Source organism: Chiroxiphia lanceolata, chromosome 6, assembly GCF_009829145.1.
Source record: "Chiroxiphia lanceolata isolate bChiLan1 chromosome 6, bChiLan1.pri, whole genome shotgun sequence".
NCBI lineage: Eukaryota > Metazoa > Chordata > Aves > Passeriformes > Pipridae > Chiroxiphia > Chiroxiphia lanceolata.
The window spans coordinates 35,196,769-35,217,645 of record NC_045642.1 but is presented as its reverse complement, the minus strand read 5'-3'; the positions used below and the strand labels follow the sequence as shown (position 1 = coordinate 35,217,645).

Sequence of the window (20,877 nt, the reverse complement as noted above, 5' to 3'; positions counted from 1 at the left end):
AGTCACCAAAGTTAAATACTATCAGTTCAAAAGATGATGGAAGCAAAAATGAGACACATTTGAAAGGTTTGAGTAGCTGCAAAAATAAAAGCTGGACCTCAAACTCTACTCTTATCTAAAACACATTGCCTATGTATTACATACATTGTGAGAACCCGCAAGGAGAAAAAGAAAGCAACAAAAAAACCAAAACAAGAGAAAAAACAAATTAACAAAAAGAAAGAATGCCCCCAAAAAAACCACCCCAAAGCCCATCAAACCACATGAGAAAGAGAAGGGAAAAGGGTTGAAAGGCTGAAAAGCTGAAAAGTGTCATTATTAGTGTTCCTAAATGTATATCCAGCTTTTCTTTCCTTGGTTTCCGGAATCAGGCAATTAAATAACCATTGCAACTTCAGCGTTACTAGTCTGTATGGCTGCAGAAAAATTAGAAAATGACATTTTAAAAGGCTTGGTATTTAGAAGGCAGATAAAAATGGATCACGTATCTGGATGTTCCATAGTTTATCTTTCTTAAAACCGTCGTGATGAACTCTTTGAAGGTCTCAATGCTCAGAATCATCAGAAAAAGAAAAGAGTAACCTTCTTTCCAATTTTGCCTTTCATAACTGTGGCCTGTTCTCCCTGTTTTGTGTTCATGGCTGTACATCTGGCCTGAAGTCCATGGATGCTGGAGACATCGAACTCCATTGGCAACTAGATTTACACAAAAAAGTTGCTTTGATTTGAAAAATTGGTTTAAATATAGAGGGACAACTGAGGGCCACTGGGGGTTGAACTTCTTTATATATATGATGGGAAGGCATTTGTGGGAGGCTGTGCCCTACAACAAAACTAGATTGGACTGTTTCCATGATATCCATGCAAAATTTATTGAAATTAATATGAGTCATTAAAAGGATTTCAGAGCTTTCTAAGACAGATCTAAAAGCACAGCAATACAACTGAGTGTAATGGTTTGAAAAACTGAGGTTGTAGTGAACTGCCGCTATGTAACATCAAAAACATTAGATTAAATCACAGAATCAAAATACACACACCCCAAGCAAACAATCAGCTTACATTTTCATCAACCAACGGAAATTGTACCAACTACATTTCATGTTGACAATCATACAAAAACTCAGTGTTACAAATTAAACATTGTAAAATAAAGTACAAACATATTTTGCTATGTTAGGAATGTTTATTTTCTCACTAACTAACTCATTGTTTCCAAGCATTACATTCCCAGCACTGCCACAGTGAACACAAAGCAATTCCAGCAATGTGGCCCAGGATCTGGACACCTCACCGATACCCAATGTAGAAAGTTCAGTAGCAGTACTTGTTTCCAGTCTTACCCTCCGGGTGTGGAGTAACAGCCCACCGTCATTTACTCGAAGCCTGAAGCTTTTAACAGAAGGTAGCTCACTGGGGGATCCAGCAGGCATCCCACACCTGACCGATCCCAGGCTCTCCGTGCTTTGGTGGCGCTTTACCCGCGGGCCACGAGGAGGAGCAAGACCCGACTCCCGCCCCGAGGGCTTTCTGTGCCAAAGTGTGAACGTGTTTTTGTTCTCAGCACGTTTCGCGCTGCAAAACTCGTGAGACACCTAAAAGGACGCTTTATGCATTAATTTTGGAGGTTTGCCCGTCTAAACTCTAAACCCAAGCTCCAGGGGCTCTGGCTGGCCTCCCTTCGGCCGCGGCGGCGGAGGGCGCGCGCCGGCCGCTCCCGTGCTGCCGCCGCCGCCGCCGCCGCCAGCCCGGCTCCGCGAAGCAGCGCGCAGCTCGCGATCAGCAGCGTTTGGGATTTGCTTGTTCCCTCCCTCCAGCAATCCCAAACTCCGTGTCAACGCGCTTATTTCCTCCTGCCTCCCAAACAAGCTTCCTGCCCGCGCTACTGCTGCTACTGCTGCTGCTGCCGCTGCTGCCGCTGCTTCTCGCCTACACCACCCGCCCCGCCACGCCGCCGGTTCGCGGGCGGCCCGGGACGGTGGCGGCGGGGGCGGGGAGCGGCCCGCGGGCGGCCCCGATTGGCGCAGCCGGCGCACGTGGCCCCGCCCTCACGCCTCGGCGCTGGCAGCCCGGCTGCCGCGGCCGCGGGGCACGGCACGGCGGGGCTGGGCACGGCGGGGCAGGACAGAGGAGCGCACGGAGCTTTGCTCCGCGCGGGTCTCCGCGCGGGTCTCCGCGCACCACCCGCGGCACTGCGGCGAGAAGAGGGAGAGGAGCCAAGCGGAGCCTGCAGAAAGGTGGGGGTGAGGGCGGCAGTCGCTTGCTGCGGGTCGCGGTGGCCGTGGGGTGGGCGGGGGCGGCGTGCCCACCGGTTCCTTGGAAGCTGCGCCGCGCCCGCCGCGTTGGCGCTGCCGGCTGCCACGGCGCCCGCGGGAGGAGCTCTCCCACGAGCGGGGCAGCGAGTTAACGATTAACTCCGCGGTGGCGTCCTCCGCCCCGACCCGGAGCCGGGAGCGCCTGGGCGCCCTAGGGGGCCGGGCCGAGGCAGCTCTGCACCCTCGGGGCGAGGCGCTGTTCCCGTGCCGCGGGCGGGGTCGGCCGCCCTCGGAGCTGCGGAGCTCAGCCGGGGCGGGCGGTGTGTCCGGCAGCGCAGCCCCTGCCCGCGCCGTCGGAGCGGCGGGAGCGGAGCGGCGGGGTGTCCCGGCCCTGCAGCCCCCCCGGCAGCAGGATTTGCTTGTACGCCGGCCCCACAGTCCGCGTTACCGGGAGCCGCTGGGCGAGTGGGGAAGAGCAGCACAGAACCGGCCAGCAAACGTTAGGCAGCTCTGCCGGTCCCCTTCCAACACGATGTTTCAGGAGTAACCTTGACAGTGCAGTGAAACGGCCGCTGCCACCATCCCCGCCTTCTCTTGGAACCAGCTTTGCTAATGGAAAAGTAAAACCTACAATAGCTGTCGTCTTTATCCATTTGTGTTGTGCTGATGCTGATGAAGTCTGAAGTTCAAGGAAATATTTACCATTATTTAGAAAAATGTGGGGTTTTTTTCATCATATTGTGCCCCCTGTCAAGCAGAGGAGCTTAAGTTTTAGGAATTTCATCAGTTTGCAAACCTCTCTGTCTTTTTCTAAATATAAGCTGTCTTTTAGGAGGTCTTCAACTTGACTGTTTTCCTTTAGTGAGTCAGAGCTAGTGTTACTGCTTTTCATTGCTTGAACAGGCTTCACAGACCATGACACCTCTCTTAAGAGTTTTAAGAATTGTTGCTCATTTGGTGGGGATCATCTGGGAACTCTGCCTGATGTTACTGAGGCAGACAGGGCCTTATCTTTTTCCATGATGACTGGAAGATGGCAATAAGGTATCTTGTTTCTCTTTTGATTATGGCATCTAATCAATGCTGTAGTTTCCAAGCACCCTTTAACTCTGTTTTTTTTTCTGTAATGGTAATAAGTTCTTTTAATGAGGCCCTAAGAACTCCAAATATGGAATTTTTTTTTTTTTTTAAGTAGTAAACACAGAAGAGATACTTGTGGTAGTTTAAATGCAAGTAATCATGATGCTGAGCTGGGATTTTTTTTTCCCTCACCTTCTGTGAATATAAATTTACAACTTCTTGCCCTTAGGAAGAATGATCCCCTGTGGGGTTGATGCTAGTCTGCTTGATAAATTTCTTGAAAAAGTTACTTTCAGTGAAATGTTTTAGCACCTTTTTGCTTGGGGGAATGCAGTTATGGTGTAGTCATGCCACACTAATTTCCCTTCTGTATACTGTTGGTTTTTTTATGAGAATATACCTTAAAAGTTGGATGGCACCTTTAAAGATGCACTAAGGGAAAACAATGAAAGTAAAAACTACCGTGACATTTTGAGGTAGATTCCCAAGGTGAAGGAATTTTCAGGTGGGAAAATAGCCTAGGAAGAATTGTACTGTGGAAAGTAGGGGGTGTTTTAGGCCTGAGTAAGAGTGTTTGCTGTGGAGACTTGAGTTTGCTCTTTACTTGTACATGTTGATTACTCCTCTCCATTTCATTTATCTCCAAGTTTCTGACTGTGTCTCTAGGCATGGTCTGGATTTGAACGTCTAGAATCAGGGAAGTGAGATGATAATATAGTAATATGTGCTATAGAAGGCCCAAGAGAGAAGTATTTTACATTTTTTTCTTCCAGATGTATTGATGTTCAGATCATCTCATTCTTGTGTGCATGTGGGGCATATACTATTTATAAAATCCTCAGTATGAAGATTTTTCTTTTTCCCTTTAGGTTGAATATTTTTTCTTTGCTCTACTTCAGGCGACTAATACTAGAAGTTCACTTAAGATAGATTCATCAATAGATACTTCTTGTGTTTGTATTGTTGTTACTAGATTAAAGTGTATGCTTTAGAGAATTTAAAAATACCTTTTTTTAAAAATGCTGCTTAGAAAACTATATGGGATGAGACATCTTCTATTTTATTATGAATAAAATTTTGTGAAATACCAACTGGAAAATAGTAACAGTCCGTTCGGTGGGGAGGCATGCTGTCTAAATAATAGTGCATTTGTTCCTTTGTAATTTAATGTCTGTTTCCAGTGAATAGCTGGTAAGCTAATGTTGCCAAGGTTGTAAAAAAGTGTTTTAATCACAGTTTTGGAAGCCTGTATTTGGATAACGTGATGGTAAGACAAACGTGTCTTCTGTTTTTAATCAGACAGGAATGTTATAGCTAAAATGTGTACAGAGACAAGTCAAGTCCTTCAAGAGAACACTCAATTTACCTGGTCTTTGATTGGTGGTCTCTAGCGATGTTGGGGATTTGAAAAATGGATGAACTAAAAAACCTTGGCATTAATTTGTGTAGTAGCCAGATATGCCAGTGTATTCATTAATACACTTTTGCATATGACTGCAGCAGGCAGTGCTAACTGTATAGAAGCATGTTTAAATTTAGGCTTTGGGGTTGTCTACTTCATATTGTTTTGAGTCAGGACATTCAAACTAGGGTTAATCTTGTATCTTATCAGTACTAACAAACAGTGCCTGATTGTTTCTGGTTGCTTCTTGTGTAGCATTCCTTGGTTATACAGATCTTTAATATGGAGCTACTAAACCTTTTTTTTTTTTTTAATCCCCAACAAATTTCTTAAACTTGGAGAAAAGGAGAGGAAAATAGTAACAATAATTCAGACCAAAAAATATGTTAACAAGAGAAGGGACTATTGGTTTTCCTGCCCAAATAATGTCATGGAACATTTAGGCTGTGATGTTTTTGGCTGGTTTTAGGGGAGTGGGAAGAAGGACATTGCCTCTTACTGCCTTTTTATAACTCCTCTAGGTAATCTGCTAGCACCGAAATGAATGATGGTTTCTCAGGAGGCAAATGGATTTTTGAGGTTATATGTAGCAGAAATAAACTCATGAAATGTATTCACTGGATAACTGAGGGCCAAAAAGAGACCAGACCATTTAACAGAATAATTGTATTCAAACTCTTTCAAAACTGCCATTACCCTCTCTCCATCCACAAAATCTATTTCTGATAGTCTGTTTTATTTTTCCAATATACATTCGTTGGAGACTCAGTTGACTTTTGGCATGTGTTGTTCATTGTGGTGCTCTAGAGCTCACAGTTGAACGTTAAGCTGCCTTTTGTTCTGTCTTAAGCTTAGGCAGACATCCTCTGCTGAGGTCTTTGACACAGACAATGCTGTGGGGCTTCTTTTTTGTAAGTATAAAAGATAGCAATTCCTTTGCAAATGGGATAGCGAACTTTCCCTTTCATAATTTTTCTTGGCATATAGTGTTGGGAAAAGATTCCTGCTATGCTGAAGGTCTGGGAGCAGTTTGGACCATAATGTTCCTGGAAGAGTGAGCTGTGTTCTTTACAAGATAGCACTTGTATTGGATTTCTGTTGTTTGGAAGACCTTGGTTTATATATATGTGTATGTTTAATGTTGTCAGCCTCAGACTTTCACGTGGAGATAGTGGTAATGCAATGTCACTAGCCCAGGGGAAAAAAATCTAGACATTTCTGCTCTGTAACATTTTGATTTCCTTAATAAAACAGGAGCATTGGGAGTGTTTAAGATTGTTCAGTGATGCAGAATTCTTACCAGTGGCTCTGAACGTGAGTTATTAGAAGTTTTACTGTGATTAACTGATAAGAATTAAAGTCCAGCACTGAAAGCTGAACTTTTTTTCTTGCCCTTTAAATAAACTTCAAGTGTTTTCACTTCATTATCTCTTCTTAGAGCTTGGGTGTGTTTTTTATATATGTGAAGTTTCCAAGCATAAAAGACATAATGTAGTATAGCCAGATCTGTTAATAATAGGGAAACCCCAAAATTACATATATATATATGAAACACTTAGAATGGAGAGACTGTGCAAAGCAGGTTTCTGAGTTTTTCTTGTCTATGCATAAACCAGTTCAATTAAACCTGTATCACTAATAAATAATAAACTTGTTTTGGATTAGATTTCAGTATAAGAAGTTCATCTACTACTTCAGTTAAGCTGAACCAAAATAAACACGGTGAAATTATTAATAAAGTTCTGCTGCTGCAGAAACAATTCTTTTTACTTGAAGCATTACCATAAGGTAAAATTGGAAATGTCACTTTGATAAAATTTGGTGTTTGCCTGCAATTCATCTGCAAAAAATAAATACTTACAGTTTTTTCTTGGTAATTGGGCTGGCCAACAAGTTTGTTATTGATTCATTTTGGATTTGGATCTCCTTTTCAGAAGCAGTTCTGTCCTGTGCATGCAGGTTTCTGTATCTTGCAATTACTTGCTTACGGAACCAAAACAGTAATTCCCTAAGTTTTTTACTGGTTTTTTTTTCAATATTTTTCAGTTGCAAAATTGAAAAGTAATTGTTTTGTTTCTACCTTTCCACTTGCTAGTGTATTTAAGAGGAGGGGAAGAATAAACAATTGGCCATATGCAATCCACACTTGGAAACTCCCTCTTGATAATTAATAGAAGTAGTGGGATGTTCACAAGCTTCCTCTTGAATTGTTTGCCTTTGTGAGTGATTATCTGAGCATATCAGCTTTCTGTATTCACTTAAAGGGACACAGTACTCAGTTCAACATCGTTAATCATATACAGAAACAAAGAATATGATCAGTTATTGACAGATTAAAATTACACTGTTAGAGTGAGTTCCTGTTAGTTCTTTTTTTTTCTTGAGCTTTTATGGCAGGCTCCTGACAGTGTAATAAAGTGTTCAAATGCTCTGATATGCCCAGAGGTCAGTGACTAGTCTGTTAGCACCTTTATGACTTTAAATTAAATATGGCAAAGAATTTTGTGGAGTGGGAATTTGTTCAATATAGGTTAACAATCAACTCTACCCTCTAATAGCATACACTTATTATTCTGTAGGATTCCATGTTGGGGCCTTAGTCTTTCAGGCAACATGCAGTGGAGAAGGAATGGATGCTCAGAGGAGATGTGCTCTGCTCATGTCTGGCAATGCAAAGGGGCTTCTTTCTGACTTCCTCGTGGCCATCAATTCCATCCTGATAGGCATCCACTGCAGGTGGGCTCTGTACCTGTGGCCTTTGACACCTTTTTTCATTGAATGAAAGTTAAAAGATGCAAAGAGACAAAAAACTGTCTGGTATTTTTCCATAGGGAAGGACCAACAAAAGAATTTGTGTTCAACTACCCTTAGTCTCTTAAGGACAGATTTAAAGGTAGGTGTTGAAACTCAAAATTCATAAATAGTTTTGTAATTTTAAAATCTATATGCTGAAGTGTTTGCCTGAACAAAGCAGTCTGACTTTGAAATACAAAAAACCCGAGAAGAACACAGAATCATAGAATGATTGAGGTTCGATGGGATCTCTGGAAGTCCTTTTTTTCAATTATGTCACACCATTTTCTTTAGAAGAAAAGCTGTGTTAAGATTAGCTTGTTTTGGACAGTGCTCTCAAGCACATGGTGTGATTCTTGGGGTTGTCTGTGCAGGACCAGGAAGTTGACTCTGATCCTTGAGGGTCCATTCCCACACAGGGTATTCTGTCATTTGTTTTGGGAGATGTAGAAAGGAAATTGCTGCTTGTAAATATAGAGGCTCACTAGTTATGAGGGGATATCAAAGAAAGGACACTTTGTTTTTTAAGGAGACAGCTGAGTGAGGTCAGAGAGGCATTAACAAATGGCATTGGGTTTGCTACTAAAACTGAAGTTTTCCTAACTTATGTTTTTTTGAGCCTTCTTAAATAGGAACCTTTTCAGAACCATCTTATATTGTACCCAAGGTATTTGTTTTTGTCTTGATCAGTATGGAAGTTCACTTTCAGTGTGTTCTTTGGGCAACAATTATTCTTGACTGATTTTAGTAAAACTCACAACTTAAGAGAATTGAAATAATGTGTCAGTTCATTTAAATTTTGAAAACATCAATTTTACTGTAGCCTGTGCACATTTGCAGCTGTTCAGAAGTGACTGTCAGAGGAGCAAAGTGATTCAACGGCATATGAAGTGCTGGATGCTTCTCACATCGCTGCTAATGTAGTATGATCTCTATTTGAAAAACGCAAGCAAGAGTGAATATTTACATGTTTAAAATATTTTTTTCTGGATGACAAACTAGTTTGGCTATGATATCAGAATAAGGTTGCTCTAAGTTAGGGTATTTGGATTGCTTTCAATTTACCAGGACCTGAAATACACATACAGAAATTCGTGATTTAAGTGTGTGTTTTGAAGTTTCAGACTTTATTTAACACCAGTGGAAACTAAAGGCTGTAGTTGACTTCACTGAGACTTGAACAGAGCAACTAGATATGCTTTATCCCATGGAGTTGGTTTCCTTTTCTGTTTACTATGCATTTAGTTAGGCTTCAGACATTTATTTAATATGTAACTGTGGGACTTAAGTGACATGTTTCTTAGATACTAAGATCATAGTTACAGTACATAATCTATTCTTGAAATACCCAAATCTAAGATTAAGGATTTTTCTTAGGTGATTGGTTGTATCTTGCAAAATTGTTAATTAACCTGCAGTTTAGACACAGATTGCATTTGTGATTCAGTCTGGGCTTAAAATTGGAGTCTTTTATGTCAATCCTTGCATTGACTCTTGTGAGTCAACACTATCTACTTTAGGTACGTGATTATCCCGTGACCTGAGATGTCCATGTTTCCTGTCTAGTCAGAGGAAGGAGTTTGAAGCCCTGAGGGCATAAATTGCAGCATTATAGTTTCACAAAATAGTAATGACATTACTTCAGTAGGCAGTATTAAAAAGCATGAACAGAAATAGCTTTTATATGAGTTGAGAGTAAGGCAATACAATTTAGTGACTGTACTGTGTTAGCTGAAGCAGGCTATGTCTGTTGGGTTACAGCTCATCATGGCACATGTCTGTCCTTGCATGCCCCAATTTATCAAGGTGATACTGTATTGTGGATGGTTCTTGTCCTCAGCCCAGGGGATTAGTTGCATGGGGATGTCTCTTGAGAAAGCTTTGTGAAGGTAAGATTACTGATTATCTGTGAAATTCCTCAGGATGAAGTTAGGACCTGTAACTTAATTTAATGGCGTGATGGAATCTCAAATATGACATTTAACATCTTAAAATAAAGATAAATCCCATGTGTCCAATGATTTAACTCAGAGCACTTATCTGACCAAAGGTTAATATGCCAGCCCTTAAAGGATTAAGAAACCAATATGTGTATACCTTGATTAAGGAATCTAGTAGATGCGAGCTATGTAAAGGGCACCTTCAGATCCTCAGAAGAATTACATAAAAAGCTAGTTTAAAGTTCTATTCAGTTGTTAGACAATGTTTCATTTTAGGGGACAAAAAGTAGGCTATTAAAATATTTTAGACTTTGGTAACTTTTGATTAATTTTTTTTTTTTGGTAAAAATTATACATCTTAATCTACTAAAAAGAAAACTTTAAAGATAACATCTGCCAGCTAAGAAATGTCTTGATTCTATTTACTTTTTTCCATGAAAGAAAAACATATATGTATTTACATATGATGCGTGTACATACACTACCTTAAAGTGTTTTTTTTTTTGTTTGGGTGGTTGTTCTCGTGAAAGAGACAGTAATGTTTTGAAGTGAGAGTAGAAGTGCTTATGATGGTTCCAGGTATCTATGAGTGTAACCCTGCTTCTAGTTACTTCTGTATAAATCTTTTCATTCTTATAGAAACGACTGCTTACTTGTGAAAGTGGGCAGGTCTGGGCTGAGACAAGGGTTCTTCCTGTTGGCCTTCTGCACTCCTATTAGGGAGGTAGTAAGAACATGTTTGCACCTCTGCTTTCTGTTTCTTGCAACTAGTTTATTGGGGAGCTGACTTGGTTTTCTGGATATTTGTGTAAGTAAAACTGGGAATTCTCCAGTAATATCAGACATTTGTTTATTTCAAATTTGTCCCCTATGGAAGCTCGTGAAGCAGGGTATAGTGAAGATGCTGAAATAGCTTATGATTAGTTGCTTGTTTCAAACAGTAATAGCTGATACCTTCAAACTGTAACTTTAAAGTACTGACTGGTTTTTTGTGTGAAAGTAGTCTTGTTACTTATTTAAAAGCTAACTGTGCAGTTTCATTTTTTTGTTCTTTGTATTCCATTTAAGTTACAGTGCAAAGTGCAGGAATGGATTGTCTTTGCCAAGTAACCCAGGTACCACTTTGAGTGCTATGTTAGGCTTCCTTACAGCCCTCTCTGAGCAGTGATCAAGCTGAGGAATGCAGTTGTGCAACTCTGTAACACAGACCTGGTTGTCCCACAAGTGCTTAGCAGGTGCTGAACTCTCCCATACATCTGAGCTGGGTGTGGCAAACCCTCATTCGCTGCTGAAGGAAATGACCTAAAGTTAGTTGTATAAGGTCATATTCTAAGGTAAAACTGTGATAATAATACATTTCTAGTTCCTTTTTTATAGATTATCAGTGTATCAGACTTTTTCTTTTAAGCAATTTGGTGAAAGGCTTGTGATCAACTCAGTGTGCATTTGAAGTACCTGCGGTATTAGAATTTGTGAATTTATGCCATGGAGAATCTTGCCCAGTGTTTAACACAAACTTCTTCCCCTTTCCAGTTTGTAACAAACCTTATACTTAGGTTTCTAAAGTAAAACAGGCAGTGATGTACGTGGAACTGTTTTTCTATCTCTTTCATTGTGCACCCTGTTGTGTCTTCCTCTGGAGTCTGACATAGTTCGTCCATGTGCCCTGCACATAATCTGTGCATGTCTCTACACAGAAGTAAATGAAATTTCACAGGTGGAGCAATAAAAGCCACCCTTGTGAAGGTGTACTGTGTGGGTATTTCTTGGGAACCTGGTTTGGTAGCCAGTTACATGAATGCATTTGCTCACTTCCTGCTGGTGACAAAGCACTAAATCCTGGGTTATTTTTCTATATGTACTCCCCGCTATGTGGATTTATTTCATGTTCTTACAGCATAGGCATGTCTGAGCTTCAAGATGTGCCCAGTTTTGACTTGAGTACTCATATTTATTTTTGCATTTTCATTTAAACATTTGCCCTTTCTCCCTGTCCAAAAGGTTGGTGTGAGGTAGGGTTGACAGTTGATGTCTCTTATGACTTTGAAGGGGAACTTTGTTCTTCTCATAGAGGGGTAAGTACATAATTTCGCTTGCAATAAGAGGAAAATCCTTTTTTTTTTCATTCAGTGAGCTACCCTGAAGAGGGAGTAGTAGGGATCAGAAAAGTAGAAACCAAACTGTGATATAATGTATTGTAGTAAGTTATTCTGAATAAACTTTTCTGAAAAGGTGTTTATCTGATTAAGAACCAGTAGCACTGGTTCAGCTGTCCTCCTTGGACAAAGTCTCAGCTGTGTCTAATCTCTGTCTAATATCACTCTTTGTTTTCTGCCTTTATAATTTTGTCTGTTTTTTCAGCATTTCTCATTATTTCTCATCTTCTTGACCTTTTTATGTGTCTTTAATCATGAGGCTTCTCTCAAATCTCATTTAACAGTTCCCTTGGACTTCTTAAGGGACTTCATATGTGTATATTTCCGTACTGTGCATCACCTTAAACGTTAACTTTGGCATCTTTGGACAAAAAACTTTGACTAGAGATTGACTTCCTTCATTGATAGGTGAGTTCTCACCTTTCCTCATGTTCTTATTTCCTTATCTAAATAATCATACTTTTCTAGCTTGTCTTAGAAACAATATAACTTTTGGGGAGAGTAAGATGTGACCCAGGTGACTGGAAAAGGGGAAACATTGCACCCACCTTCAAAAAGGGTGGAAAGCAGAACCCTGAGAACTACTGATCTGTCAGTCTCACCTCTGTGCCTGGGAGGGTCATGGAACAGATCCTCCTGGAAGCTGTGCTGAGGGACATGGAGAACAGGAAGGTGATGTGGAACATCCAGCATGGCTTCACCAAGGGCAAGTCCTACCTAACCAACTTAGTGGCCTTCTGTGATGGGGTGACTCAATCAGTGGACAAGGGAAGGGTTACAGATGTCATTAATGGACTTCTCTAAAGCCTTTGACACGATCCCCCACAACATCCTTCTCTCTGAATTGGAGAGAGATGAATTTGATGAGTTGGACTGTTGGATGGATAAGGAATTGGTTGGATGGTTGCATTCAGAGAGCAGTGGCCAACTGCCCAGAGTCACAATGGACATCAGTGACAAGTGGTATCCCTCAGGGGTCTGTATTTGGACCAGTGTTATTTATATCTTCATTTAAAACAGAGGGATCGAGTACACCGTCAGCAAATCTGCAGATGCCTCCAAGATGAGTGGTGTGGTTGACACACTTGAAGGATGGGATACCATCCAAAGGGACCTGGACAAGACTGAGGTAGGTCCATGGGAATCCCATGAGGTTTAATAAGACCAAGTGACAGGTGCTGTTCCTGGGTGAGGGCAGCCCCCGGTATCAATACAGGCTGGGGCATGAGCAGATCGAGAGCAGCCCTGCTGAGAAGGACTTGGGGACGCAGGTGGATGAGAGGCTGGACATGAAGTGGCAATGTGACCTTGCAGCCCAGGAAACTCATCGTGTTCTGGGCTGCATCACGAGAACCATGTCCAGCAGGTTGAAGGAGGGGATTCTGCCCCTATACTCTGCTCTGCTGAGACCCCACCTGGAGTCCTGCATCCAGCTCTGGAGTCCTCAGGACAGGAAGGACATTGACCTGCTGGAGTGAGTCCAGATGAGGGCCGCCAAGATGATTAGAGGGATGGAGCACCTCTCCTATGAGGAAAGGCTGAGAGAATTGGGATTGTTCATCCTGGAAAAGAGAAGGTTTGGGGTGACCTAATTGCAGCCTTCCAGTACCTGAAGGGAGCCTACAAGAAAAATGGAGAGTGACAGGACAAGGGGGAATGGCTTTAAACTGAAAGAGTAGCTTCAGATAAGATATTAGGAAGAAATTCTTTACTTTTAAGTGCTGGGACACTGGTCATCCAGAGAAGTATTGAATGCCTCATCCCTGGAAGTGTTCAAGGCCAGGCTGGATGAGGATCTGAGCCTGGTCTAGTGAAAGGTGTCCTTGTCCACGGCAGAGGAGGTGAAACTGGATGATCTTTAAGGTCCCTTCCAGCCCAAGCCATTCCATGATTCTATGATTTACTTTGTAGCTTTCATTTCTCTCTACTTTCCTTCTCCTTCCCTTTCACAATGTTTCTTTATCGTTCTTGTGAGAGTTGAATAGTTTAAATGAAACAATGAAGTTATTGATGATTAGGGATAAAGGTAAGTGTTCTGTAAATGCAACTAATATGTACTGGATCTTTCCAGATATGTTATTACCGTCTGTGCAACACACATTGATGATAATAGCTGTTATGAATAATAATAGCTGTTATGAATAAATACTTTTAAATTAGCAGGGCTGGATAACTTGTATCAGAAAATCTTACAATGAAAAGCTGGAAGAAGTGTATATAGAATAAGGAAGGACACTGGAATTATATTAGACAGAGAATTAAATGGTTGCTTCTTATGCTGTAGTGAAACAAAAGAAGCTAATGCTCTGCCAGTTCTAAAGGGTCACTAAAAATAAGAAAAAGACAAATTTGAGGTGGTGGATGGTTGTTTGCCTCAAGAGTACAGTGCTGGCAGGTCTAATATATATACTTTAATACTGTATTTAATAAAGTGTAAAACTTGAGCAGTGTACATTCAAAGGCACAAGAAATACATCCATTAGTTATCTTTTAATCTTTCATTGGAAGGAGCAATTGTGGGATTATCTGTATAACAATCCTTGATTGATTCCAGATGGAAATCTTGCAATTATGTTTGGGGTTCCTATGAAATTGTTCTTTTCTACAGTAATGAAATAGTCTCTCTTAAGTATATAAATGATGCTAGAATTGTTAAACTGAGTGAGCAACGAAAAATAATGAGCTGCAAAGATTTCAAAGTATGGATCTGATTATTAGGGCTATACCCACAGATATCCTTATCTGGAAAAACATCTATTGCTTTCTTTACTTGCTGTGCAGATGACCATACAAAAGATTCTTCTTTGAAGAATGAAACATCACTAGGCATAGTAGTTAAAAGCACAGAACATACTTAACTCTTTCTTTCTCAATCTCAGAATCTTTCTCTGTCATGAAGATTTAGAAGCAGCTCTTAAAATGATGTAGCTTTTGACAAATTAGTATGCTTGTAAAAACTAGATGAAAACCTTTTAAGAAGTTGTATTATTTGTGTCATGTGCTGTGTGCCTACACTCATGGCTCCTTTATTATAGATGCTGATTTTTCCAGAGTTGCCTGTCTGTTCTTGCAATCCTTCCTGTATGAAATTTTCTTGGTGTTCTTGCAGTCCTTCCTGTATGAAATTTTCTTGGAGAGACAGAAGGTTCTCAAACACTAATAGGTCCTGTAGCCCATAACACATGTATACTTTGCAAATGAAATGCTTCTTTCTTTCTTCAGACAAATGGAGTAATGCTAATTGTTCTTTTTTGAAAGCAAAAAACCTCTGAGCTTCCTTCCCCTCTCCCCCTGCCTTCCTCACCATCCCCCCTGAGTATTTTGGGATATTAACTTGAAAATTGTAGTTGAATCCTCTTTTTTTCTTCGTTGAAAACTTTGTAACATAGGCAGGAATAATAAAGATTTTTAAGTACTGCAATCCTGATAGTATCCCACTTCTTAAAAAGCATTCAGTGCTATTGGAATCTTGATGAAAAACATCTGAACTTCTGGAAGACAAGATTCAGCTACCTTAGCAATGAATGGCCAGAAGAAAACATATATGGATACCCATTTAGGGTAAGACCATATTAAGGATGTTGTTTAGTGGTTCTCCTTTTTTGAAACTTCCCTGCCTATCTGTATGTGTTGTGTTTCATCGGTGGCCTACTGTATCTGTCATGCTGAATATCATCTTTTAGTTTATATTTTGGCTCAGTGTCACTCCTCAAATACCTACTGTACACATTGCACATAAACTTGCTATTAAGAAAAAGCCCAGACATTTTAATGTTTCTCATATCTGCCAAGGCTTGAATTCAGACCTTTGAGTTTCAGTTTGTTTGGTTTTTTTTTTGCTATGGCTTGAGAATCAGTTATGAAATTGCAGGTCATGCTTTCACCCGAGGTGTGGACAAAGATGGATGAATTCTGTAAGCCACTTAGTCTGTTTAAAGGCTAAAACTTGCTGAATTCAAATGTCAAAAAGTTAGTATTGTAAGGGTAACGTAATAGCTAGTACTTACCAGAGTTGGGAAGAAAAAAGTGAACATGTTCAAAATCGAATGGACTGCCTTATTTTCTCTGTGGAGTATGGGAAATTTTGTGTTTGATTGGATTTCTTTGCTTTTGTCTTTTATTTTTGCTGTGTTTAATGTATTTTATTAGTGATAGTATCTATGATAAAATGCATGGCTGAATCCTCCTTACATAATGGGAGAGCTATGGGAAGAGCTGTTAAATATAAGTAATTGTCTGTGAGGCTTTAACTACCTGTCCTGAAGATTTCTCTCAGGGATTTCTCCAGTTGTTGAACATAATGAGCACAGAACCTCATTAACTTTAAAGATACTTGTGTGCATCACAGAACTCTGAGTCTCTGTTGAATGTATGACACTTATGGGTTTTCTTCCTCTTGGAGGAGGACATTTCTGCTTTCCTGTAAGTCTGTCCTGTCACTGTTGCACACTTGTCTTCATACAAATTAGTAGGACTTCCCTTCCTTGATGTTTAACAAGATGTAGAATGCCATGTGTATTGCAGTGAAGAGTATTGATCACAGAAGAGTATTAGTAACAGTGATCTGAATAAGATTTTAACAATTTTAGAACAAGATTCTAGTTGATGCAAATTTGTTTAAAAATACTTTCCTGCTGACTTCAGTGTACATTGTCACATTTCTCTAGCCTTCCCACTGTATTGTAACAGGGCTTACACCCTGAAGTTAAACCATTTTTCTTTCCTTTCAGAAATGAATAAAGAGGGAATTGTGTTTCTTGTGAAGATAGCTCTAGAGCTGTGTGCCAGGAAATACTAGATCTGAATTGTTCTTATTGCAGTTGTGAAAAGGCATCAGAGCAGTAAATAGTTCTACTGTATAGCAGGAAAGACAAATAAAGGACAGTAAACGTTTGGGTTTGATCTTGAATTCAATTTACAAAGTTTATTTAACAAGGCTACCTGCTTTTGTTATAGAAGAACAGGAACTTCGGGCGATAATAAGGTGAGTAGCAATTTGAGTTTCTATTTATGCCTTCCTCAGGTGTTTGTACGTCGAGCTTACTGGGTGTCAAACACCTTGAAGCAGTTGTGTATATTTGCAAAAGCTAGAAGGAATACTGATAGATCTCAGAGTAAACTTACTGGGCAGCAAATGTGCTGGTACAGTGAAAACACATCTCCTCAGTGTGAACACAGCTGTACAAGCTGGCTTCTTGACTACTGGGAAATAAGATCCTGAGAAGAGTGAGCTCTTCTAACAGAAGGCAGAGAAAACCAGGTGATGTTTGAAGGACCTAGTTCTTTCTCTCTGTGTGCGAAACATAATTAACATTGTCTGTGCAACACAAGGCAGGAGCAACCTTCTTGTGACAGCTTCAGAGGCCATGCTGACTGGGTTTGAAAATAAAATCCTGTAATCCTCTGTTGAAATGATAGTGTAGCCAGGGAATAGGACTGAAGTCTAGTCTTAATTTGTTTGGGGTGTTGACAAATATGAGAATGACTAGAAAATTACATAGGCTTGAAAGGAAGATGAAATTCATCTTTCATCATCAATTACAGCGGAAATAGCCAGAATAGCGTATTAGTTTCAAGTGAACTGTTCAGTGTTGATTTTAAAAGCTCCAAGGTATGTAAAACCACGTCTGTTCATGAAGCCTGGGTAACTTGAAGTTGTGAGTGTTGTTCTCCCTTTTACCTACACCCCCTCCATTCATATTTTGAAATTATATGGGATTGTACCACCACCTTCAGTTGTGTGATTGCAGTGTTGTAGGTTTCCCCCTCCCCCCTCTCCTTAAATAAAGGTAAAGAAAATGAGGTAATTACTATTCTCATTGAAAATGTGTTGTTAAGTAATAATAATGAGGGCATTTTATTAAAGCTGTAAAACTGTCCTAGATCTCTCTCACATCAAAATATTGTTCTTCAAACAAAGCTGAAATACTAAAACCTGCAGTCTACCACTGTATTTGAACTGGAAGATACAGGCTCAAAGATCTGGTTAGTGTTGGTTTTTGATACTAAGTTTATATAAGAAATGGCAGTTGGTCATTTCTTTGTTACTCCTTCTTCAGGGAACACACCCAAAAAGCTAGTAAATGCAAGCTTATGTGGATCAGAGTGGCTAATATTCCAAGGTTATGGCATTCAGATCCAACACTTTGCTTCTAATGCCTTTTCTTCTGTAAAGCCTGCATAGTGCTGCCCCTTCCCCTCCAACACAAAACCCCAAAAAACCCACAAAAATTACATACTGAAGATCCATGAATTGGGAATTTGATAAATGATTTAATATCCTATAATCAGCTAAAATCAATATCACTTTTTTGTATCCAGGTTGTGGGATAAAATTTGCAGATTTGAATTGTTTAAAACATTCCTCAAAAGTATATCAAAGTGGTAAACACAGGGCAGGAGTTACGACTCAGCTGAGTTGGAGTAGAGGAATTGAACAGAATGCAGTACTGTGCTGAAAAAAAAAAGTATTTTCATTTTGTGCCTGGATTATCATAATAATTTTAAAGAATATTGGTGCTGATTTAGCATGGAGGCGAACCTTTTTTCTTGAACTGCATAATGAAAGAAAACATTGCAGTAAGAGACAGACCGTTCCTGGCAGACACAGGAATTATTACTATATTGCTGAAGTTGATTGGATGATTTGGGTTTTTTTCCTTTCTGAGGTGGATGTGGTGGTTCCTCGTGTAGAAGACTTCTGAGATCTTTTGTTAATGTGTGCAACAGTGAGAGTGCCAGGAAATGGTTCTCTAAAAATGGTTCTCTTAAGCAGTTTCTTTTAATCTACAAGTCAGTAGGCATCAATCCTGTTTAGTGGTTTGAGTTTTAGAAGAAGAGCATTAATGTCGCACTGAAGCTTGCATAATGCCGGTGGTAGCTGCCTAATGCACACTATTTCTATGGGCAGCCCTAAATTTTAGACTTCACTGGTAGTGCAGATACTATACATCATTTACTAGAAACAGAAATGGATCCCCTTTTCTACTTTTCTACTTTTTTGAGTGACTGAAGAAAGGCCATTTGCCTGCGATTTTCCACCAGTGGCCACAGCACTGTTCCTAGCTATTTCCAATTTAGCAGAACAAGTTTATGAAGGTAATCAAAGAAAGGCCATTTGGAAACAGAGCAGGAAGAGAAGGCAGTCTTCCCTTATGGATACTTGTCATTACACCCAAGTGTGAACAGCTTGGAAATCTGATCTCTGCTTATGGGTTTTCTTTTTCTCTTCCCCCCCCCCCTTTTTTTTTCTTGTTGGTTTAATAGCTGGAGACAAACCATGTTAACTCCTCTGTCATCATATGTGGAAATGCTGCCTCAGAAAAAAAATGGGAAGAGGGAAAGCTTATGTGGGACAGCAGAAAGACATTATTTATGAATGTGAGCTTCCAAATCCAGTGTTTTATTTCAGTATGCTTCCAGTTTGCATCTGTTTATGTACCTGGAACAGAATTACCACTCATTACTTTAAGGTTGACCATTCAGTTTTTTTTGTTTTTAATTGTATTTTGGAGCACTTTATGTTATTAAACCACTTGTTAGCCCAAAATGCTGCTGTGAAATTCATCATATCTTTTGCTTCTTTGATTTAAAGGAAGAGGTGTGTTCTCTGCTCAGAGATGGCCTCTTTGTTGTGTGTAATTGTGCTAGAAGGTGGTAACTGGCGCCTTGCTTTTTCATACAATTTAAGGATACCTTTTAATGAATTTCCTTTGCTGTTCTTCAGGGTAACTAATTCACACATTCAGTAATTCACAAGAAACTGAAAGGAAGTTACATGGAATATTACATAGCTGTTTGTCTTCTGGCAGTGCTTAGCAAGCGTGTTTCATCGTCCCAGAAATTCCATTCAGTATAAGCCTAATTTTGGAAAAGAGGGAAAACTGGTTGTTTCTGTCTGGAACTTGCTCGATACAAGACAAGCAAGCTAACTCTGTACCTAAAGGCATGTAATTTGTGTTTGAAAAAATTAATAACCATAAGAAGAAATTCAGTATGAGTTGGAATCTTAGGTTTTTCATTTGATTTAAACTGTCACTGAAGACTGACTACTTTCATTTGTTGCTTCACCTAATCTCTCTATGAATATGCTCTAACCATGTGTCTGGTTTCCTTCTCCTTTGGGAATGCTTGATGGCTCTCATTGTGAATTTTTACTTGAGTGAAAATAACAACTTGAGTATAAATGACATTTTTCAAATCCACTTTTAAATAGACACAAATTTTGTCCAATTCCTTGTAAATTGCATTAATCCCCTTGCATTGCTTTTATGTGTCTGTGCAATGTCTTCAGCAGCTGCAAAGGAGTCTGTCTTAAAACACTTGTCAGCATCACCATTTATCATTTGTCCATCGTACTACCTATGGTTTGCTGCTACAGTGCTAATGTCTGCTAGCGTGGATGCGTGTGACTTATGAGTCTGTTGCATACTTTTATCCTGCATGTAAGCCCTGGAGTTACCTCATGCTTATGTGTCACAAGCACGGGCATGAACCTCGTGTGTAATATGGAATGCTCAAGTAAGGGAGGAATGCTTGGTGGAGCAACATAATTCAGCATGGCGCAAACAGGACATGTCCATCTGTCAAACATGAGCTGTATATTCTGAAACCAAATAAATAGTCATCTTGTGGATGGACAGATATCTAGTGGTTTAATCTGTCAAATACTAGATGACAGGATTATTGACTGCTAAATAGAAAGCTCTTACTTTTTTCAGTTTTAAATTTGGATTTAGAACATTTAGATCTATATTTCTTCTAATGCTGTTCAAACTAATACATCAACTCATGGACAATAGTCTCTGGTTTTGGAATGTCAGATTACTAATTTCATTACTAGGTTTTAATGCATTTATGCACTTTGGTAGTGTCTAAGCAGTTACTTCTATTATGCATGACCTATTATATTTGAATAATCGGGAATTTTTATTGACACAGGTATGATGTGTTGGGCTCTCTAATTATCATACTGTTGATGCGGTAGTTATCTTGTTATCTTAGAGTGGAAGAACTGGCAAGGCTTGACAGGTCCTTGGCTCCAATCAAATTTGGATTTCTGGCCAGTGTCACTGAAACAATTTTTTAATGTGCTCTTATTAGACTAGAATTGCTTGTATCATTTTTCTTTTCCACTAAATCTCAGCTCAGAACTTGTCAGCAGGACTAAGTATGTTCTTGCAATGCTGGTGAGTGTTTCGAAGAACGTCATTAGTCACTTTGGCTCTGTGCATTGAGGCTTGCCTACAGGA

The 20,877-nt window shown here is 39.9% G+C and overlaps 1 protein-coding gene across 1 annotated transcript in view; it reads left to right on the top strand.

The window, feature by feature from the left end:
- The first annotated feature begins 2,057 nt into the window (after positions 1-2,057).
- Positions 2,058-20,877, top strand: part of STXBP6 (syntaxin binding protein 6) — a 99,454-nt gene continuing 80,634 nt past the window's right edge. The window contains exon 1 of the mRNA XM_032691411.1: positions 2,058-2,237. The gene's annotated coding sequence lies outside the window, so the exon portion shown is untranslated. The remainder of the gene's footprint in view (positions 2,238-20,877) is intronic.